The 23,041-nt window shown below is 45.4% G+C and overlaps 1 non-coding gene across 1 annotated transcript; it reads left to right on the top strand.

The window, feature by feature from the left end:
* Positions 1-9,076: 9,076 nt before the first annotated feature.
* On the top strand, positions 9,077-9,182 carry LOC122676279. Its single transcript, XR_006335547.1, has one exon. It is a non-coding gene; the product is annotated as a small nucleolar RNA U13 (small nucleolar RNA).
* The last annotated feature ends 13,859 nt before the right edge of the window (positions 9,183-23,041 follow it).

Raw genomic sequence — 23,041 nt, 5'->3', positions numbered from 1 at the left:
CAGCAAAGTCTGTGACCTGCTAGGGGTCAGGGCGGTGCCCAGGATAAGGGTTTCCTGCTGCTCTCTGGAGTCACACAAACTACCAACAGTGGATTTAAAACCCAGCTCTGCTGTGTGCCCTTGAGCAAGTTGCTCAGCCTCTCGTCTTCAGTTTTCTCCTCTGTGCAATGGGGGATGACAGTGCTTTCCTTGAAGAGCTGTTGTTGCTCATTTTTTTAATTTGGCTGCTCTGGGTCTCAGTTGCAGTACATGGGATCATCAGTCTTCATTGTGACATGCAAGATTTGTAGTTGCAGTATTCAAACTCTTAGCTGTGGCATGTGGGATCTAGTTCCCTGATCAGGAATTGATCCCGGGCCCCTGCCCCTTGCACTGGGAGCGCAAAGTTTTAGTCACTGGACCACCAGGGAGGTCCCAAAGAGCTGTTTATGTGGTTAGAAAATAATATATGACATATATGTATACAAATGCATAGAAAGAAAACTGAAAGGATAAATCCCAAAGTTGGGAGACTGGTAAGAGAGTGGGGAGGGAACTGAAGTGGGAGAGAAGGAGAGGCTTCGGCTTTCTTTCATCAGGCAGATAAAGACAGCGTGGGGGAAGAGAGAGAGAGAAGAAAAACTGTGACTCATGTTATGATATGCTTAGTGCATTGCACACAGTAAATCCTTAATAAACTGTAACTCTTGGTACTCACCTTTTTCTCTAAAGTCTTGGATCCTTATGTGGTAAAGGACCTGTCACCATGAAAAGTCCCTTGTTGTAGTTCCTTTGGATTCTGACCTAGGGCAGAGGAAGGAGTGGCGGTCAAAGGGCCCTGATCCTTTCTTTATTTTGGTTCAAAACCACCAACAGGAGAGGAAGCTGGATGTGTGGACACCCCGTGGGTTACTTTCTTGTTATGAAATCCGAGCGAGAGCAGTTCCCGCCTGGCTAGAAAACGTGCGGCCTCCCTTCCGGCCTTGGCTGGAGCCCCTCTCAGGCTGTGCTCTTGCCAGACCCAGGCGGCCCCCCTCACAATACCATCCTGGAGGGGCCGCCCAAATATGCGGTACAAAAACACCCCCGCAGCAGCCCACTTCATAACATCACATGTCCAAATAAATGGAGCTGTTGACTCAGGCTAATTCGATGAGGGGCCTTTCCTAAAGAGCAATCTGTGTGAGGCTAAGAAAAACAGGATTCTTGGTGGACTTAGGCTCCTAATCCCCAGCTTCCCCAGCAGAGCCATGGCCTGGAAGAGCTGGGGGGCCTCCCAGAGATGCCCTGTGACGAGAGGGCCAGAAGGCTGCATTCTTGTTCTGCGGCCTGCCTCCAGGCTTGCTCATCCCTCCAGGTTGTTCATCCTGCCAGGGCAGGAGGATGGGGGCCCCAGGGCCGCAGTGGGGCCAGGACCCAGACTGAGGGCTTCCCTGGGGCTGCACACCTGACCTTCAGGCGGCTGGGGCTGGTGAGGGCACCCCACAAGCCCCTCACTGTCACCTCACATGGGCTTACTTTAACCCCAAGAGTTGGGTACCATTCAAGCTGTGATTACCCAGGCTTACTTTCCAAGGGGAAATTAAAGGGAGAGATGGGTTTATGGGGAACCCCCCCTCCACAAACACACACACCCCAGCATACAAAAGAAAAAGTAGGAAAACAAGAGGGGATGTGTTATAAGCATCTGCAAAGGGGCTGGCCTCCTGGCCAGGCCCACGCTATCTCACATCCACATCGCTTCTGTGAGTGCCTGTGAGCGGGGACCCTGTTCAAAACCTCTTTCCAAGTCACCTGGGGGACAGTCGAGATCCAGGGCTTACTGTGACGAATCTGGAAACTTGTGCCAAGGGCTTGGCCCCTTGCCTAGCCTGCAGCAAATGTTTCATCAGTGGTCTAGCCCTGTCCATGAGTCTTATGCGGCCAGCAAAGAATGGGTTGGAGCTGTGGCTCCTGCCAGAACATGGGGAGTTTATAAATAGGGTAAATGAGACAGACATTAGAAAAGGGCCTGGGACCCTCTGCTAAGAACTAGGAGAACTGGAGTTCAGAGCACAGAGAGAGATTACAGAAAGGGCCAGAGAGAGCTTCCTGAAGGAGCTGAAATTCCCAGGGGGCCATGAAGGGACAGGCAGGATTTGGGCCCATGGAGAGGCAAGAGGATGGCATGCAAGTGTGGAAATAGGAAATGCAAAGGTGGGAAACCAGAAAGGAGTCCAGCAGGAGCAGAATGTCTGCAGGGGGCCAGCGGAAGAAGAGGTTAACATTTCAGTGGAGATGCAGGACCTCGAGTAGCCGAACAAGACCCTTGATGCAGGGATGGGGCCCAAACAGGAAGTTGTGCAGGTAAAACAGGAAGCTTCCCCTTACTGCCTGCCCTGTACAGCCAGCCAGGGCCGCCCCCACGCCTCTACCCATCCAGTTGCCTCACCTCTCTCTCATACCCTGGACTTATCCTCCCATCTGCCCTCATACACACTCAAAACTCGCCCTCCCCGAGAAGCCTTCTGTAAGAGTTTGGGAGTCAGACTGGGCTTGAGCAAGTCATTCAACTTCAACAGACCTCCTCTTTATACTCAAACTTGCTTATCTGTGAAATGGGAAAAGTACCTACTTCTGTGGCTATACTGAGATAAAATTAGATAACATATGTAAAGGGCCTCATAAGTGTCTGACACATAGTAAGAAGGTTCTCAGTAAACACTTGTGGTCTGAATGGATTTCAAGCCATGTAACCTCTAACCTTTCCACCCTGTGAAGCCCTCCCTAATCTTTTCTTTTCTCTTCACGCTTGGCATAGGCTCCCCACTGGAACTCCTTCCCTACTCTCAGTCTAACACACTGCCCCACAGAGGCCCAGCTCACATAGTCCTAATTATATACACCACATTATTCACTATTCCCTCAGAGGTCAGACCTAGCTGTCCACTCCTTGGAGGCAGAGAACAGTCCACCTTCCCTCCACAGTAACCAGGATAAAGCTGGGTACATGCTGTGTGCTGGGCAGGGACTGTGGCTCAAATATCTTCAGACCAGGCAGGTCACACAAATGAGGGATGCAAGCCTGGTGATGTACTATAGGGCAAGGTGGGGCCTGTGGCAGCCTGGCCAAACTTGCTGTGTGTTGATTGGTTGACAAAGTTGCACAGGGAAGAGGCTCTTTAGAGACAGAAGTACTGGATCCCTTGGTGGACAGGTGACTGTAAGCCAAGTGGCTTCCCTCTCTCTAGACCATAGGGACACTATCTGTCCAGAAAAGCCAATAAACACTTTCAGGCAGTTCCTAAGCTATGAAAAAGATCAAATGAGTTGGTGTTTCTGAGAACACTTTGAAAGCCTGAGGCCCTGTGGGGCCTGAGGGACCATGTGCCAAGATCTTAACATTTTCCCCAAACTAGGCCCCATATCTCAGATGATCAGGAACGGGTGTACAGTTAGGGGAGCTTAAAAGGCCCCTGCTGCCCAGCTGGGAGCTGCCTCCTATCTCCCCAAGATCTCTGGTGGCCCTGGCTCCACAAGAGGGTGGTAATTGGGTCCCTCTGGAAAACAGCAGAAGCGGCTTAAGGCAGCTGGAGGCGGCAGAAACCCTATCCCCTCCAGAGCCCTGACATTCTCATCAGCTCCCCTCCCACCCACCAGCCACGGCTGCAGCTTCCTGGGACCACCTGGCTTCCTGCCCGCCCCTGTTCCCATGGCTCCCCGCAGCTCTTCTCCACTGCCTTGGCTGAGGCCAATGACTGGAGCTGCTCCAGGGCTGTCTTCACTCCAAGGTCTTGGTGGCAGCTGCCAAATGGCACAGTGACCTCCTCAACCCCAGTTCCAACATCACTCACTTCCTGAGGCAGGGGGACACTGAGCCCCAATCTGTATCCCAGCCTGACCCCAGACACTGAGGCCAGCTGCCACTGGCCACAAGGAGCACAAGCTGCCCGTGAACAAGTGCGTTCCTGGCTTTGCATCAGAGATGTACTAAGCTATTAGGTTGGTGCAATCTTAATTACGGTTTTGAACTGTGAATTTTAAATCATTATAACTAAGCACAAACACATATTTATTTATCAAAATAGGAGCCATTACAATTAACACTTTTTTATGAATAAGAAATAGGTCTGTTTATTCCTGTAGCATAAAAATCTGTGCTTCAGAATTTGAAAAACTCTTGGAAAGCATTTTCTGCCTCCTGCTGGTTGTGGAAGCGTTTTTCCTGCAAAAAGTTGTCAAGATGTTTGGAAAAGTGGTTGTCAGTTGGCAAGAGGTCAGGCAGATGAGGCAAAACATCCAGTCCAATTCATTCAACTTCTGAAGTGTTGGTTGTGCGATGTGGTCAGGCATTGTTGTAGAGAAGAACTGGGCCCTTTCTGTTGATCAATACTGGCTGCAGGCATTGCAGTTTTTGGTGCATCTCATTGATTTGCTGAGCATACTTCTCAGATGTAATGGTTTCTCTGGAATTCAGAAAGCTATAGTGGATCAGATGGGCAGCAAACCACCAAACAGTGATCATGACATTTTTTTGGTGCAAGTTTGGCTTTAGGAGATGCTTTGGAGCTTCTTCTCAGTCTAATCGCTGAGTTGGTCTTTGCCAGTGGTCACATAAAATCACTTTTCATTGCACATCACAATCCAATTGAGAAGTGGTTCACTGTTGTTGCACAGAATAAGAGAAGACAACACTTCAAAACAACGATCTTTTTTTCCAGTCAGCTCATGAGGCACCCACTTACCAAGCTTTTGCACCTTTCCATTTGCTTCAAATGCCGAATGACCATAGAATGGTCAACGCTGAGTTCTTCAGCAACTTCTCATGTAGTTGTAAGAGGATCAGCTTCGATGATGGCTCTCAATTGTCACTGTCAACTTCCAATGGCTGGCCACTCTGCTCCTCATCTTCAGCGCTCTCATCTCCTTTGCAAAATTTCTTAAAGCACCACTGTACTATTCCTTCGTTAGCAGTTCCTGGGCCAAATGCGTTGTTGATGTTGCTAGTCTTCTCCACTGATTTATAACCCATTTTGAACTCAAATAAGAAAATTGCTCAAATTTGCTTTCTAACACCAATTCCATAATCTAATATAAAATAAACAGCAAGTAATAAATCATTAGGGAAAAAAAACATAAAGCAAGAAAGCACATTAAAATGATGTATAATACAACCACATTTATTTAGAATGTATTCCAATAATGAATGGCAAATTTCAACAATGCAAAAACTGTTGATCACTTTTGCATCAACCTAATAGTTTCCAGGGCTCACGCATACCTGCTAAGTCACTTCTGTCGTCTCCAACTCTTTGAGACCGTATGGCCTGTAACCTGCCAGACTCCTCTGTCCACGGGATTCTCCAAGCAAGAATACCAGAGTGGGTTGCCATGCCCTCCTCCTCCAGGGGATCTTCCTAACCCAGGGATCGAACCTGTTTCTCTTACAGTCTCCTAAATTGGCAGGCAGGTTCTTTACCACTAACGCCACCTGGGAAGCCCTCCCAGGCCTCAAGCACCAGCTATTTACCCAGGACTTTCCATGTCCCTTCAACAGCTCCAAGAGGCAGTATTATTACACCCATTTTTCAGAAGGGAGAACTTCAGCTTGGAGAGGTTAGGTAACTTGCCAAGATGCAGATATAGAATTTACCCCCAGTTCTCACTAAAAGCTATTGTGTGTGTGTGTGTGTGTGTGTGTGTGTGTATGTGTGTGTGTGTATGGTGTGTGTATACATATATATATATATGTATACACACACACACACACCCCATCCCTGACCCATGAACATCCCCCTAGTTACTGTTCTTCCTCTCCCCACTTTTTATCTACTCATCTTAAGAAAATTATCTGGGGAATGCCCTGGTGAGCCAGTGGTTAGGGCTTGGTGCTTTCACTGCCATGGCCCGGGTTCAATCCCTAGTTAAGAACTAAGATCCTGCAAGCCACACAGTGTGACCAAGACAAAGAAAATTTTCTGTGCTCATTCTCTGCACTTCTTCATCTCCCTCAACTATCTTCAACCTGGCTGCTACACTATTTGCCTCATTCTCATATCATAAAATAATATTTGTAAAATGTTCCTAGCAGGAGCAATATAAGGGTAGGAGATTCAGAGGTAAAAAATGTTATATATAAAATAAGCTACAAGGATATATTGTACAACATGCAGCATATAACCAGTATTTTATATAATAACTGTAAGTGGAGTACATGGGCTTCCCAGGTGGCTCAGTTGGTAAAGAATCCACCTGCTGATGCAGAAGACACAAGTTTGATCCCTGGGTTGGGAAGATCCCCTGGAGAAGGAAATAGAAACCCACTCCAATATTCTTGCCTGGGAAATCCCATGGACTGAGGAGCCTGGTGGGCTATAGTCCACAGGGTTGCAAAAAGTCAGACAAGACTGAGTGAGTGAGCATAGCATGTAAGTGGAGTCCAAACTTTAAAAATTGTGAATTACTCTGTTGTACACCTGTAACTTATATAATAGTGTGTATCAGCTATATTTCAAAAATAATAAGTAAATAAATAAATATAATCATTTTTAAATGTTCATATTAGTTTTATTAGGGCTTACCAGGTGGCTTAGTGGTAAAGAATCCACCTGCCAAGCAGGAAACGCAAGTTCGACCCCTGAATAAGGAAGATCCCCTGGAGAAGGAAATGGCAACTCACTTCAGTATTCTTGTCTGAAAAATCCTGGACAGAGGAGCCTGGAGGGCTACAGTCCATGGGGTCACAAGAATCAGACATGACTGAGCAGGTAAACAACAATAACAAACTCATCAGCTTTATTACAATATCTAAAAACTGTATACAACTCAGGTGTCTAACAATAGGAGAATGAATAAACTGTGTTATAGTCAAACAATGAAATATTACTCAGCAATGAAATATTACTCAGCAATAAAAATGAACAAAATACGATACACACACCCACAAAATATAAGTGAATCTCAAGATTCTTTTCCTGAATGAAAGAATAATTACCCGAAAAAATACACCTAGTAAGAATTTCTAGAACAGGCAAAACTAGTCCATGAAGGAAACAACAGAAGAGTTGCCTCTGAGAGGGGGCAGGAGGGAACTTTCCTGCAGAGATGATGATACTCTATATCTTCATATTATACAGGTGTATACATCAGTCAAGACTCATGCGTGGTACAGTTAATATTAGCTCATTTGTACATGGGGGGAAGAACCATATATAAATATTTAACTCTGGTTAATCATATGTATGGGCTTCCCTGCTAGCTCAGATGGTGAAGAATCCAACTGCAATGCAGGAGACTGGGGTTCAATCCCTAGGTTGGGAAGGTTCCCTGGAAAAGGGAATGGCTACCCACTCCAGTATTCCTGCCTGGAGAATTCCATGGACAGAGGAGCCTGGTGGGGTATAGTCATGTGGTTGCAAAGAGTTGGACATGGCTGAACAACTAACATTTTTACTTTCAATCATAGGTATGCCAGGTAATTCCCTGGTGGCCCAGTGGCTAGGACTCAGCATTCTCACTGCCAGGGGCCCAGGTTCCATCCCTGATTGAGAAACTAAGATCCCAGAAGCAACAAGGCACAGCCGTGCATATATATATATGCATGCTGAACAGGCTTCCCTGGTGGCTCAGACTATAAAGAATCCACCTGCAATGCAGAAGACCTGGGTTTGATTCCTGGATTGGGAAGAGCCCCTGAAGGGGGCCATGGCAACCCACTCCAGTATTCTGACCTGTAGAATCCCCATGGACAGAGGAGCCTGGCGGCTTACAGTCTATGGGGTTGCAAAGAGTCGGACATGACTGAGCGACTAAGCACAGCACATGCATGCTGAACTGTTTAGAGATGAAGTATACTAACGCCTACAACTTATTTTGAAACATCAAAATACAAAAGGAATAGATGAAAGACTAGAAGGATGGGTAAATGGATAGACACATAATAAAGCAAATACAACAAAACAACAATTTTAAAATCTGGGTAGACAGTATGTATATGTATTATGTTTGAAGGTTTTTATAATGAAGTGATGGCGAAAGGCGATCATTACCAATAACTTCCTAAAGGCTACATTAAATGAAATCAGAAAAGCTAGGTTCAAATCTTGACAAAGCCGTTTCCTACCTGTCTGATCTAGGACACGACTTAAATTTGCCAAGTCTCAACACGGTAGCGCATAAAAAGAAGTTGATAAATAAGGTATGTGTCACACAGTACTTGTGAGGATGACGTGCGAGAACATATATGAAGATCCTGGAAAGGTTCATCATGACCTGAAGCTATAAGAGGAAGAAGGAGTAGAAGGAGGGAGTGTGGCGGGGGGAGAAAGAGGAAAAGGAGGGTCTTCTACTACAAACTCACAGAAACCCTAGATTTTAAAATAACTAATAAAAAAGATCCATTTTTTTTTCAACTTCTTGCTCTCAAGAAAGAAAAATCTCTAGACACCAGAAATAGAGGGAACTGAAAGCCAGAAGAGCAGCACAAGAGAAGACACTGAAGAAAGCCCAGATAAGGGGCAGAGGGCTTACAGATTGCAAAATATCTTTAAAGGTGGGGTGCTTCAGTTTGAACCTTTTTATGGACACAAGAGACAGAGCTTTGGGATCACTCAAGTTAAATTAGGAGTTAGAATACTACAGAAAGTCAGGACTTGTGAAGAGCTGCACCCTTAGTAAAAAGGTTAGAAAAACTTCCCCACCAGCCCAGAGACATAGCAATAAAACTTGTCTCTTCCTGATCTCCCATAAGAAATCAAAACACCATCCTTTCACCAGGTGATGGTTTAGAGGTGGACTTATACCACCCACACCGTACAGCAATCCCAAGTCAAAAAATTAACAAATAAATTAAAAATAGATCCCAAGCTGCTGATGCCTCCAGGGTACCTAGCAAAACCAAAATAAAACCTCTTTTTGAGGTCATTCCTACAATTCAGGCAGTACAGGATTCTCACCGATGAAGAAATCACCAATGAAAATGGCAGACAATACAAAGGAAGGTTTACCATGAGCAAGTTTTCAGACACAAAAAAAACAGGATAAATAGCATCCCAAGAGCTTCTCATAGATGAACATTCTGAAAGACTATAAAATAAGTATGTTTAAAATAATAAAATAGATCCTTTTGTAGTTCATGAGCATGATGACTGGGTGTTCACGCTGCTGCGTGACATGTGCCTCCCTCACAAACCTTGTTACGACATCGGCACATTACCTCTCTGACGTAAAAAAAAAAATAATAATAATAATAATAAAATAGAAAATGAGAAGAAACCAGAAACCATAATGAAATACCAGGCAGTTGTTTAAAGAACCAAGCAAAACTTGTATAAATGAAAAAATAGTCACAAAAATTAAAATTTATTGGATGAGTAAAATCATATGTTAGATGGAGCTGAAAAGAAAATTGCTGACTTAGAAAATAGCTATGAGGAGGTCACCCATAATATTGTACAAAGAGATAAAGCAATGGAAAGTATAAAAGATAATTATGTGAAAAAGAAAAGAAAATGAAAAAATCCACAAATTTATAATAGAAAAGAACAAATAATTGGAGAAAGGATAATATTAAAAGATATAACAGCCAGAAATTCTCAAAAATGATGAATAATATGAATCTTCATGAGGAAGAAGCACTACAATCCTCAAACAGAATATACAAAAATAATTCCATGCCTAGGCATACCATATTAAAACTGCAAAACATCAAGATAAAAATCTTAAAAACAGCTAGAGAGAACAGACACATTACCCACAAAGGAACAATTAGGCTTAGCTCAACTTCTCAGCAGACACCACAGATGCCAGAAAATAATAAAACATTCCAAGTATCTTCCATGTGATAAGGAAAAGTAACTGTCACCTTCAGTGTTCTATATCCAGTGATATTAACATTTAAGAGGGAGAATGAAATTTCTTAATTTCACCAGGATTTACTACTCACAAACTTTTGGTGACAGCACCATGAAACTACATACATCAGTAAAAAGGAAATTAAACTCAAAAGGAAGAAATGGGTAAACAAAGAAAACCCAAACATGTAACTGACTCTAAAATAAGCATTAACTGTAAAAACACACAGATAATTGCGACAAAGTCTTAGCACATAACAAGTGCTTGACTGACGTTTATTGGTTGGTGGTGATTCTTGACTGCATGCACCAAGAGGTGAGACCTAATTCTACATATGTTTTGGGCACAAACTCAGAAGCACTTCAGCTTATGGCTGTCATATCCTATTCACTTCTTCATTCCAGGAGTATTTTATCACTTCTGATCTTCATTTATTATTTTTTTTATTTTTTCCATCTTCTGTTGATGAGGGAGGGAATTCTGGTTTGAGTTCAGTCTACTATTTTGAAACTCCACTCGTTAAATTTTTATTGAGCTGAAAAAATTATTCCCACCCCTCTGATACTGCACCCAACAAGAACAATCCTCACTGCCTGCCAACCTTCAGAAGAGTTAGATTCTCACATGGCGACTTGGGGCTCCAAGTACAGGTCTTTCTTTACTTACAATGGAGTTACCTCTCAATAAATCCATCATAAGTTGAAAATATCGTCAGTCGAAAATGCATGTCATACACCTAATCTACTAAACATCATAGCTTGGCCTAGTCTACCTTAAACACACTCAGAAGACTATAGTTGGGCAAAGCCTATTTTACAATAAAGGGTTGAATATCCCATGCAGTTTATTGAACACTATATAGAAATTGAAAAACAGAATGGTTGCATGGGTACAGAATGGTTGTTAGTATATCAGTTAGTTAATCTCGTGGTCTCGTAGCTGACTGAGAGCTACAGCTTGCTACCACTGCCCACAGTATCACAAGAGTGTTATACCACATATCACCAGGAAAAGATTAAAATTCAAACTGTGAAGTTCAGTTTCTACTGAATTTGTATCACTTCCACACCACTGTAAAGTCTAAAAATCAGAATTAAGGGATCATCTGTATAAGTGTTCCAGCAACTAAAACAAAGTCATACAAGGCCACTTCTACTGTACCGTACTGGTCAAGGTAACCACACGAACACCCAGATTCAAGGAGAGTGGACACAGACCCTATCCCTTAAAGTGAGCAACGCCAGAGCTTGGAGGTCTTACTTTAAAACTATCACCTGCAATCAGAACACAGCTGAAATTCGGTGCAACTAAAAGTAGGAGGCAGGCTTCACAAGTGGCTCTCGTGGTAAAGAACCCATCTGCCAACACAGGAGACGTAAGAGGCACGGGTTCGATCCCTGGGTTGCCCAGATCTCCTGGAGGAGGGCTTGGCAACCCCTTCCAGTATTCTTGTCTGGAGAATCCCATGGACAGAAAAGCCTGGCAGGCTACAGTCCATAGCGTCGCAGCATTGAACACGAATGAAGCGCCTTAGAGTACACTCACACAGAAGTGAAAGGTAAATAACCAGTTAACAACAATGAGATCTGTAAGTTACTAAGCATATACCACGTTCCAGACACTTCCATATTTCACTTACCTTTATGCTGAACCTATGATATAGGTAAGGCTAATATGCCCCATCTTACAGAGGAGGATGTGCATTCATAGGGTCAATGTGAATGCCCAAGGTCCTAGAGCTAAAGAGTAGCCAGATTCAAATCCAGGACACACACAGGGCAAGGCCATCCTTTTACCCACTCTGCTATGCTAATTCTTTAAGTAATTGAGCAGGGATAGCACACTCCAGTCCTGGCTGCCTATGAGGAATTTGAGCTTGGAGCCAGCCATCAGGAGAGGGAGGTGGCACCCCAGAGCAGGGGCTTCCTGTATAAACAGGAGGCGCATGGGAAGCGGCACTGTGGTGCAGGGACAATGGGCAGTGAGCAGCCAGGGCCTCCTGTCTCCGGTGGGCGCTCAGGGCTGCGGGCGGCCGGGCAGGAACAGCTGGGGCCCTGACTCCCTGATGCCTGGCCCAGGAGAGGAACTGCCCCTCTCATGGCTTTCCCAGGAGGAAGTTCCCTACTGATTCTCGGGAAGCCCTTCCCATCCCAGGCCTCGGCTGTGCCTAGACCTCCTCTTTCTTCTTCAGGAGCATGTTGTCTTTAGGGCTAATCTGGGATACAGGCCTCCTCTGAAGTCCCTGTGGGCTGGAGGCTTGGAGGGTGTGGGCGAGGCAGGCCAGGCTCAGATGCCAATCTAGGAGGCAGCCACCTGTGAAATGTGTGCTAAGGAAAAAAGCATAGGGCAATTAAGGAAAAAAAAAAAAAAAAAACTTGGAATATGTAAAGCAAAAAGACCTGACTCCACATGGCAGCTACAGTTCTTACAGCTGTGTGACCTTGGGCAAGACACTTAACCTCTCTGAGTCAGTTTCCTCACTTGTCTGGAAAAAGTCGTTTGAAGCTTAAATGAGATAATTTGTGTAAAGTTACCAACACACAGTAAGAGTTACATAAACAGTATCTGTGAGTATTTAAAGCACATAGAAGCTCCTCCAACCTCTGCCCAACAACCACTTTACTGTAGCATCTAAACTTTCACCATCAGAGAGACTGTGTCACCACTAAAATCACCTCATAAGAGGCAAGGCACCCCAAGTCTGGGATGCCACAGAAGGTGGGCTTGAGGGAGGGTCCCAAGCAGCCCCTCACCACTGCCTTCCCAAGGCTCCCCTTACACCACATTCTCTTGTCACCCCCTCTTCTCTGTCAACTCCTGCTTAGTTAATTTACTGGCTCCTCAACTCTACCCATTTCTTTTCTCTCTTTCTCTCTCTCCACCCTCCTTGGGTGTATTCATCCTGTCCCATCTATAGGTTAGTGACTCCCAAACCTCTCTCATGAGTCCACACCTGCGCATCGAACTGCCTCCCAAACATCTCTAGCTGGATGCCCCTTGGGCAGCTCCAACACAACTTGTTCCTCACAGATAATCATCTCACCCAAGAAACCAGTGGGCCCTTCTCACCATCTTCCTGCTCCTTCCTTAGCAGGCCTATCACCTCTCCCCTGTGTGCCTTCCATCCTTCCATCCTCTAAGCCACAGTCAGAATAGGCTTTCTAACATACAAACCCTCCCTGGCCACAGGATAAAGTCCAAGTCCCTCTGGAAGGCACCCTTGGCCCTCAGAGATGTGTCAACCGGTAGAGCCTCATGGTCCACTGCCTGCCACCTCTCCCCGACACTGAGCACTGCCCAACCCAGCCACTGGTGGTTCCCTGAGAACGTCATTCCCTCCCCCAGCTCTGGGCCTTTATACACATGCTTTCTTACTGGAACGCCTTCCCTACATCTTTCCTTAAGACTTAACCCCAGTATCACCTCCTCCAAGAAGACTTCCTCCTCCTCCCCCTATCAGAACTTATTACACTATATTGTATTTACCTGTTTACCTACACAACTCACCACAAAACTGTACTTCCTAAGGGCAAGAACAAGGCCTTCCTCTCTAGATCCCCAGGTCCAGCACAGGACCAGCATGGGTTCATTTGAATGCATGAATGAATGACAAATTCTGCCCAACAAGGAATGGTACCTAAAGGTAAGCCTTATGGGACAGACAGTCTCAAGCAAACTCACATATGTAATAGAAGCTTCCTCCTCCCAGATGACTCATGTAGTTTATTTTTATTTAATTTTTGGCCACGCAGCACGGCATGCAAGATCTTAGTTTCCGGACCAGGGATGGAACCCATGGCCCCTGCAGTGGAATGGAAGCGTGGAGTCTTAACCACCGGACCACCAGGGAAATCCCAGATCATGTAGTTTAAAGCTTGAAAATAATTTTGAGCCACAGCCCCAGAAGTGACGGGAATGATAACATTCTGCAATGGCACTTTTTTAAAGACGCAAACTGGAGAGAAAAGGGGTGGGTGTGGGGGAGTGCGCGTCTTTGCACACACCAGTGAGGACACACGTAAACAACTGCATGTGAATGTGTGGGCACACCTGTGCAGAATGTATGTGGAATGGTGGCCACACACTCACCATTTGTGATTTGTTCTCCATTCATACACTCTACAGATGAAAGAAGGACCACCCGGGACAGAAATAATGCCCCGAAACTTGCGAGCACCCATTTCTCAGAGAAAATTAGAGCTAAGGCAGCCCCGCCGGTCCCGCATGAAGCTCCAGCTTCCCCGCACAGGGGTTCCCTCCGTCTGGACTTTACCTCGTCTCCAGTGTCGCCCCTGCCTAGAGACCGTCTTAGCTACTCCTTCTTGCGGCCACAGGAAGCTGCAGTGGGTCCCGCCGTCTCGGGGCGGATCCTCTCTTCCCTTCCCGGACGGGCCTCCGAGGCAGGGCTTAGCACAGGCAGACAGTGAGGGGCCAGAGTCTCCAAGGACTCGAGGAGACAGGGAGATGGCGGGGCGACCGCAGGGCAGGCCCCAGGCTGCCGGGCCGCTCTGGGCGCGCGCGTCTGCGCCGAGAGCCGAGGGCCACGCACCACGCCGGGCGGAGGGCACGCGCCCCAGGCTCCGGTGCGCTCCACACGGGCTTCCTGCGCCGCCGCGGGCAAGGATGACACGGCCGGGACGGCCCTGGCCCCCACCGCCGGCCGCCGCTTCCGGCGCTGCAAAGCGAGGAAGCCCCCCGGCGGCGTCGGGCCAGCCGGCTTCCGGCCAGTGGGACGCGCAACGCGGGGTCAGCGTCCTGCACCCTCGGCACGCGGCGAGCCTGGCACACCCGGAAGCTGCACCTTCCTTCCTCCACCCGAGGGCCTGGCAAGACGGCCCACACAGCCGCTGCCTGCTAGTCCTCCGGGACCCTCTCTCATCCAGCATTCCCTCCTCTTCATCCTGGCACCTCACTGTCCATGAACATACACGTTCGGACCCCAGATGTTGTCCTAGAGTCCCTCCCATTCCCAGTTTCTACCTCTCTCAGAACTATCATGAAATCCTAGATTTATTCATACGGAAGTGTCAATGACTAAAAACGTTTGAAAGCTTCATCTTTCCCCAGACTAAATCTGCACCTAGGAGAAAGAAGCGCTAAACTTGGAATCTCAGACTTTCATTCAACAAACATTCTCTGCACTGCAGGGACATCAGTAACTAAGAATACAAAGATAAGAACGCAGTCACCACCCTCAGGGAGTTCACACTCTAGGAGGAGATAAACAAATTAAGAAATAATTTACAGCAGAGGGTAATAATTGCTGAGATAGAAGGAAGCACCAACAAAGTGCCATAGGAGCCCAAACACCCAGCCCAGCCTGCTGATGTAGATTATTGCAGTGGTTCCCAGCCTTTCTGGAACCAGAGACCAATTTTGTGGAAGACAGCTTTTGCATGGACCAGGAGTGGTGGGGATGGTTTCAGGACAATTCAAGCACATTATATTTATTGTGCACTGTACTTCTAATCTAATGCCTCCACTGATCTGACAGAAGGTACCAGTCTGCGGCCTGGAGGTTGGGTACCCCTGGATTATTGAGCCAGGGAGTACCTCCCAAGAGGAGCCTATACTTGAGCACACTTAAAGGATGAAGAGCAAGCAGCTGAGAGGACAAGCAAATCACTTTTACCAAGACCCACATGACCAAGGATGCACCCCTCGTTTGGAGTGAGAGGAGGGGTGGATAGGAACATAGGGCACCCAAAATGTGGACATGCTGAGAAGGCCACACAGCCTGTTGAAGGCAGGGGGCATGTCCAACTCACCTTCAGAGCCCTCTTTCTGGCATAACATAAACACTTAAGAAATGTTTGTTGAATTACAGCCAAAAGCTGATCTATTGTGGAGTGAGTGTGTATTGTCTTTCTTCCCAATCAGACTTGAAGAAAACTCTTCATGCGTAGAAACTAGGTCTTTTCCATGTCCACCATACCACTTGGCACATACCTTGGCACCTGACAGGCACAAAGTTAAAAGCACCCCTTGATTAAGGCAGTAACATGCTGTTTTCTGGCCCCCAGCCCCGGCAGTGGCAGGGGGATGGGGAGGGCAACACAGCCTCTCCTGGGGGCCTGACCTTTACCTGCCAGGCCTGCTCAGATTACCCAGCCAGAAATCTCTCCTTTCTTCCTCTTGTCACCTATGGCATTTGCATCTTGGGCTGAGGGGATGTGTACAGACTGTGTACCTGTCACCTGGAACTCCCTGTGGGCAGAGATCACACGTGGCTCCTCTCTGCATCCCCACACCTGGAACAGCCACTGCACAGAAAAGGGTCCAACACATGTGTGTGAAGAAGCAAATTAAGTGATTGGGGAGTTTGTGAATTTGTTCATTCTTTCTTTCTTTTCTTCCTTTCTTCTTTTGGGTGGAAGACACTCCTGATATCATTCAAGATGCACACAAGCAGCTATTTCCTAAATGATCACTTAGTGTCCCATTGTCATTGTCATTAAATATAAGAAAAATCCATTATTCATCCTGCCTGTCCTTCACAGACACTACCTCAGGGCACTCAAATGGTTGATAAGGAGTTTCTCTTTATGGAAGAGTCCAGTTAATTAATGAAGAAGGAATGACAAGATTAGAATATCACCATTTTGCTAATGAACCCTAATGAATAAAGCCTGTAGACAGTGATCATCAGTGGCTGTTAAAATCCAAAAGAGGAAAAACTAAATATGAGTGTGTTCTGATTGAACTATGGACTTCCCTGGTGGTTCAGACAGTAAAGAATCTGCCCGTAATGTGGGAAACCTGGGTTCAATCCCTGGGTTGGAAAAATCCCCCGGAGGAGGAAATGGCAACCCATTCCAGTATTCTTGTCTGGAAAATCTCATGGAGAGGGGAGCCTGGCGGGCTATGAACTATGCAACACTATTGGTGTTCTTGCCAAAATGCCAAACCTGATCTAACCAAGCCTCTAGATCTACCTGCACACAGGAAATACAGAGGACAGAGGGGCATGTTAAAGGATGCCACAGGGATGCAATCAGCAAAATCCAGGCTGTGAGAAGCCCTGTCCTAGAGGACGAGTGGCCCACTACTGTAGAGATATAATGCATGGAGAAAGAAAAGAGGCATGATATCTATGGGTGAAAAAACTTAAGAGACATATTAACCAAATGTAATAGTCCATCTAGTCAAAGCTATGGTTTTTCCAGTACTCATGTATGGATGTGAGAGTTGGACTATAAAGAAAGCTGAGCGCCGAAGAATTGATGCTTTGAACTGTGGTGTTGGAGAAGACTCGAGAGTCCCTTGGACTGCAAGGAGATCCAACCAGTCCATCCTAAAGGAAATCAGTCCTAAATATTCATTGGAAGGACTGATGCTGAAGCTGAAACTCCAATACTTTGGCCGCCTGACTCGAAGAACTGACTAATTGGAAAAGACCCTGATGCTGGGAAAGATTGAAGGCAGGAAGAGAAGGGGATGACTGAGGATGAGATGGTTTATGGCATCACCAATTTGATGGACATGAGTTTGAATAAGCTTTGGGAGTTGGTGATAGACAGGGAAGCTTGGCATGCTGCAGTCCATGGGGTCGCAAAGGGTCAGACACAACTGAACTGAACTGAATATATGGATAGGGCTTCCCTGATGGCTCAGCAGGTAAAGAATCTGCCTGCCAATGCAGGAAATACAGGAGACCCAGGTTCGATCCCTGGGACGTGAAGATTCCCTGGAGGAGGAAAATGGTGACCCATTCCAGTATTCTTGCCTGAAAAATCACATGAACAGAGGAGCCTGGTGGCCTACAGTCCAAAATGTCACAGAGTTGGACACAACTGAATGACTAAGCACAAAATAAATATGAATATATGGATCTTATTTGGATCTTGGCTCACACCAACTGTAAAATCCTTTTGAGATATTTAAGAAAATTTGAACATTAACTGTGTATTTGATATACTAAAAAAAATATCACCCTCAATTTTTAGGTATGATGATGGTAGTGTGGCTATTTTTTTAAGTGCTTATATTTTAGGGATATTGACTCTCATATATACAAGCAAAGTAATAGATACGATGTCTCTATTTGGCTTCAAAAGAATGGTGGGGAAAGGGTAAAGAAATGGGTGGGGATATAGAGAAAACCAGATGAAGGTTCACTGTACTATTCTCTCTTCTATTTTATAGACTTGAAATGTGCCACAATAACAGGCTAAAAACAAAGAGATCAAAGACATTGTTATTATTGATACTATTACTATTAGTACTACTACTATTATTATTACTGGGTTTTTTAGTGCTCCTTCTTTAACAGATCCTGTGCTAAATACTTTTCACACAGTATATTATTTAATCTTCTCAAGAAGACTGTACCTGAATACTATTATTTCTGTTTGCAGATAAGGGAACTGAAGCACAGAGAGGCTGGATAATGGCCCAAAGTCACACAGCAAGTAGACCATAGAGCCAGGATTTAAGTATAGATCTACTGAGATCCAAGCGCACTCTTTCCCATTCCACCATCTCACTTACCGACACTGACTTCCCAGGCACCAGGCATCACTCTCTCTGTATAACAGATGAAGAAGCTGAGGCTCTGTTCAGTAGTAACTAGTAAAGTTGAAGACACGTGAATCCTTTGATCCAGCAGTCTCACTTCTTAGTAAACTGTAGCACATGAGCAGACATATACATGGACATCCATAGCAGGCTAGTTGGTAACCTTAAAGAATAGGAAATAACCCAATGTCCCTCAACAAGAACATGGATAAATAAACTGTGCTGTGTCCATACAATGGAATGGTGCAACCCAGTGAAAATGAATGGAGTTTGTCTTTGTGTATCAACCAGGAACTTTTCTCAAACATAAAGTTGAATGAAAAAGCTAGCAGGCATCTTTCTGCAACAGCAGGATACCATTTAAATAAAGTTAGGAAACACAGCGATACTAAGTATTACTTAGAAATGGATACATGTCAAACAATATTAAAATAGCTGTGGGAATATTTAGCACCAAATTTACTGTAATCACATCAGGAGAGAGGGACAGAGAAGGATCAGAGAGGATTCAGGGGAGTCCTTGATTATATCTTCAAGATTTCTTGAAAAAGGTTGTGGAGAAGCAGGAATCCCATTTGGGAGTGCACACTGCTTCAATCTATAAAGAGGGTAATTTGGCAACATCTATCAAGGTTGCATATACCCTTGGACACAACTCTGCATATTTAGACATTTTTGTACAGATATATGCACACACCTACAAAATTAGATATACACAAGATTTCACAGTATTTTTTTCCTTTAATGAACCATCATAGGCTTTTGGTATTTTTTTTGTTTAATTTTTATTGAAATATAGTTGCTTTACGATGTTGTGCTAGAATCTATTGTACAGCAAACTGAGTCAGTCATACTTTCATATATGCGTTTGTATGTGTGTGTGCATGCTCAGTTCTGTCCGACTCTCTGTGATCCCATGGACTGTAGCCCACCAGGCTACTCTCTCTGTGGGATTTCCCAGGCAAGAATACTGGAGTGGGGTGCCATTTCCTACTACAGGGGATCTTCCCAACCCACCGATCGAACCATGTCTCCTGCATTGGCAGGCGGATTCTTTACCTGCTGAGCCACAGACGAAGCCCATATTTACATATATCTCCTATTTTTCAGATTTCCTTCCCATTTACGTCACCATAGAGCACTAAGTAGAGTTCCCTGAGCTATATAGTATGCTCTTATTAGTTACCTACTTTATGCTGTGCTGTGCTTAGTCACACAGTCATGTACAGCTCTTTGTGACCCCATGGAGCCTGCCAGGTTCCTCTGTCCATGGGGCTTCTCCAGGCAAGAATACTGGAGTGGGTTGCCATGCCCTCCTCAAGGGGATCGTTCCAACCCAGGGATCAAACCCAGGTCTCCTACACTGCAGGCAGATTCTTTACCAGCTGAGCTACCAGTGAAGCCCTACCTATTTTATACACAGTATCAGTAGTGTATATATATTCAATTCCAATCTCCCAATTCATCCCATCTCCCTTTTCCCCCTTGGTATCTATATGTTTGTTCTCTACATCTGTGCCTCTATTTCTGCTTTGTAAGTAAGATCGTCTATACCAATTTTTTCAGATTCCACATATATGTGCTAATATACAGTATGGTTTATAAAAGCAAAGTATTTGAAACAAGCTAATATTATGCCACTCTAAAAAGGGAATGCATTGATATGGAAAGATTTCTGAAGTGCAGAACACTGTGCACTCAGTGTTTCCATGTGCGAAAAAGTGAGGGAGGACTGGAAAATGTATGTAGTATGTTGCATATGTCCCAGAAGGCTATACCCTAAACTAGGGTCACTCGCTGCCTGTGAGATGGGTGACAGGGACAGAATTGAGAGACTTTTCATTGTAAGCATTCTATTCTTTTTAAAATTTGGTATATGTAAAGATATTGCCTGTTCAAAGAATGATAAAAATGTTAAATCTCTGAACCTGAGCAAGGTTTCATAACCTCCGAGGCTGATGTCAATAAGAATTAGGACAGAAGGCACTTCCCGGGTGGTCCAGTAGCTAAGACTCCTTGATCCCAATGCAAGACCCCAGTTCAATCCCTGGTCAGGGAACTAGATCCCATATACTACAACTAAGACCCAGCGCAGCCAAATAAATAAATAAATAAACAATTCTTTTTAAAAAAGAATTAGTACAGAGCTGTGTTAACCACTCCACTACGGTGCCTCCCAGCCTGCAGTGGGTGTGCATAGGTGACGGTACCATGCACCAGGGCCTTCCTTCCATCTACACTACTTCTGGGGCCTACTTTGTGTATTTCTGGACCTTCGTTCCCATCACCCACTTGAGGGGGGCCTTTCTTGTTCAGACATGCTACCAGTTCCCATTCCTCAGAAGTACTGCTTCCTAGCTAAAGGTTAAGGCCAAGAGGTACCTGGATAGAGCACACAAGAATCCTGGACTGTTCCCACCCAAAGCCCCAAAATCCTGACCACAGTTTCCCCCAACAAAAGCCTCTTGTAACACCACCACAGCAGCCTGCCAGCAATTACCCCCAATTACAAACCCAGAGCCCAGCAAGGCCTCAATTAGTCTAAAAAGGGGCCTGAGGAGGGGCCAGCCACACAGTGTAGTGCCCACGTATCACCTCCACCCACAGGGTAGCACAGTCCTCTCAGTGAACACTCAACCCGGGGCTTTGGTTACTTGGTAAGCAAGTCCTCAGGATATGCTCCTGAGAAGGCATTTGGCTCTCCTCCGAGTGACCATTCCCTGCAGGGCCCCGTCAAGCACTCTGTCCTGAAGTGAAGCCCCTCCCTGCACAGACTGCACATATCCTTCCCACTCCCCACTATCCCAGGAAGGGTGTGACATTTCCAGGTTATCCTCCTCATCAGCCCGGGATGAACATCCCTGGATGAACCTACAGATAGAGGGATGCCCAGGGCTGATGCCTCTAAATCACCATGGTTAGGGACTTGGCTCAATGTGTTGGGAGAAGGACCAAATGCCCATCTCTTCCCAGGAAAGGATGGCCTCTGAATCCTTCTAGGGAGCGTCCAGAAACAAACTTGTCCCTGGTCTAATCTTTTCCTGAAAATTCCCTGAGATGAACACCATCAGGCTGCAGAGCCCTGGGCTTGGCAAACTTTGAGGTTTTCATGAATTAGCCCCCATGCCCATCTTCTTCACAGTAGGCGTGCATGGCTGTGAGAAGGTGTGAATATGTGTGTATACACAGATCTCAAGCTTAAGTGTGACGATGTATTCGGGGAGGACCAGAGGTTACAGGAAATAGGTCTCATAAATAATAGCTAGATTTGGTCAGATGGAAGGAAGGACTGCCTGACCTGGCAGTGACAGAGGCACACACTCAGAGGTGAAACAGCGCTCCAAAGTCAAAATGCCACTTAGTGACTGGGGGCCTCCAGCAACTTACTTAACTTCTCTGAGCCTCAGTTTCTTCATCTGTCAAATGGGAATAGTACCAACATGTCAGTTTGTCACAAAAATGAAATGAGAGAGAGACACAGTTTGGGAAAGATCCCTGGTGTTCTCCTACTTGCTGCAAGTAATAAATCCTTCCTTCTCTGGAAAAAAAAATGAAATGAGAAAATGCAGGTCAAGTCCCTGGTTCAAAATAAGTCTTTAATATAAGATACCTACTTTAACCCTTTATTATGAGGACAATAATAGCTGGAGGTACAAAGAGGTCATCAGAGAATGCTTTCTAGAAGGAAAAGGCTTTGTTACAGCGTATCTGTCTGTCTATATAACACTGTAATTTGTTCTTTCCCTTTAGAAAACTGGCAATTTGTACTAAAACTAAACAGATGCCCACTCTCCTACATAGCCATTCAAGAGTGACTATGAAATGCCCTTCACAAAAAGCCATGTAAAAAAACATTGACAGCAGCTTTATTTATGATATCCCAAGACTGGAAACAACACCATCAATAGGTGAATGGATAAGCAAATTGTGGAATATTACACAGCAGTAAAGAAAATGAATATCTGATACATGCAACAAGATGAATGAACAGCAAAAATATTTTACGCAGAAGAAACCAGACCCGAAGAGTACATATCATGTACCCCATTTATGAAGCTCAAAGTTAATTTGTGATGGTAGAAATCAGAATACACGTTACCTTTGGGAGTAGGTATTGATGAGGCTGGAATTTCTAAGAAAGGGACTACAGGTGAAGAACAGTGGCTCAGATCCTGAGCTGGCCCTGTGTGGTCCAGCCACTCTTCTTCACCTGTAGTCCTTTTCTTAGAAATTCCAGCCTCATAACTAGGGAAATGGCATTTCTCAATTCTCTGTGGAGCACAGCCATGTTCCAATTTCACTATAATGCATTAAACCCATGCTGGTGGGAAACACTGAGTGAGAAGTACAGGATAGAGTTTCTGTCCATCGAGGTTTACAGTTTGGACATGGACAAAAGCAACTTTGGGTTTCCCTGGTAGCTCAGTCAGTAAAGAATCTGCCTGCAATGCAGGAGATGGGGATCAACGCCTGGAGTCAGGAAGATGCCCTGGAGAAGGAAATGGCAACCCACTCCAGTATTCCTGCCTGGAGAAATCCATGAACAGAGGAGCCTGGTGGGCTACAGTCCATGGGGTCGCAAGAGTTGAACACAACTCAGTGACTAAGCCACCACCACCACCAAAAGCAACTTTAAACAACACATCAGCTCCTTCCACCCTAGACTTCTCTCTCTGGGGAGCATTCCAGAGGTCTTTGGAAGAGAGAGGTCCCA

Source organism: Cervus elaphus, chromosome 19 (assembly GCF_910594005.1).
Source record: "Cervus elaphus chromosome 19, mCerEla1.1, whole genome shotgun sequence".
Classification (NCBI taxonomy): Eukaryota; Metazoa; Chordata; class Mammalia; order Artiodactyla; family Cervidae; genus Cervus; species Cervus elaphus.
The sequence above is the reverse complement of the archived record's forward strand: the minus strand, read 5'-3'. Positions and strand labels throughout refer to the sequence as shown.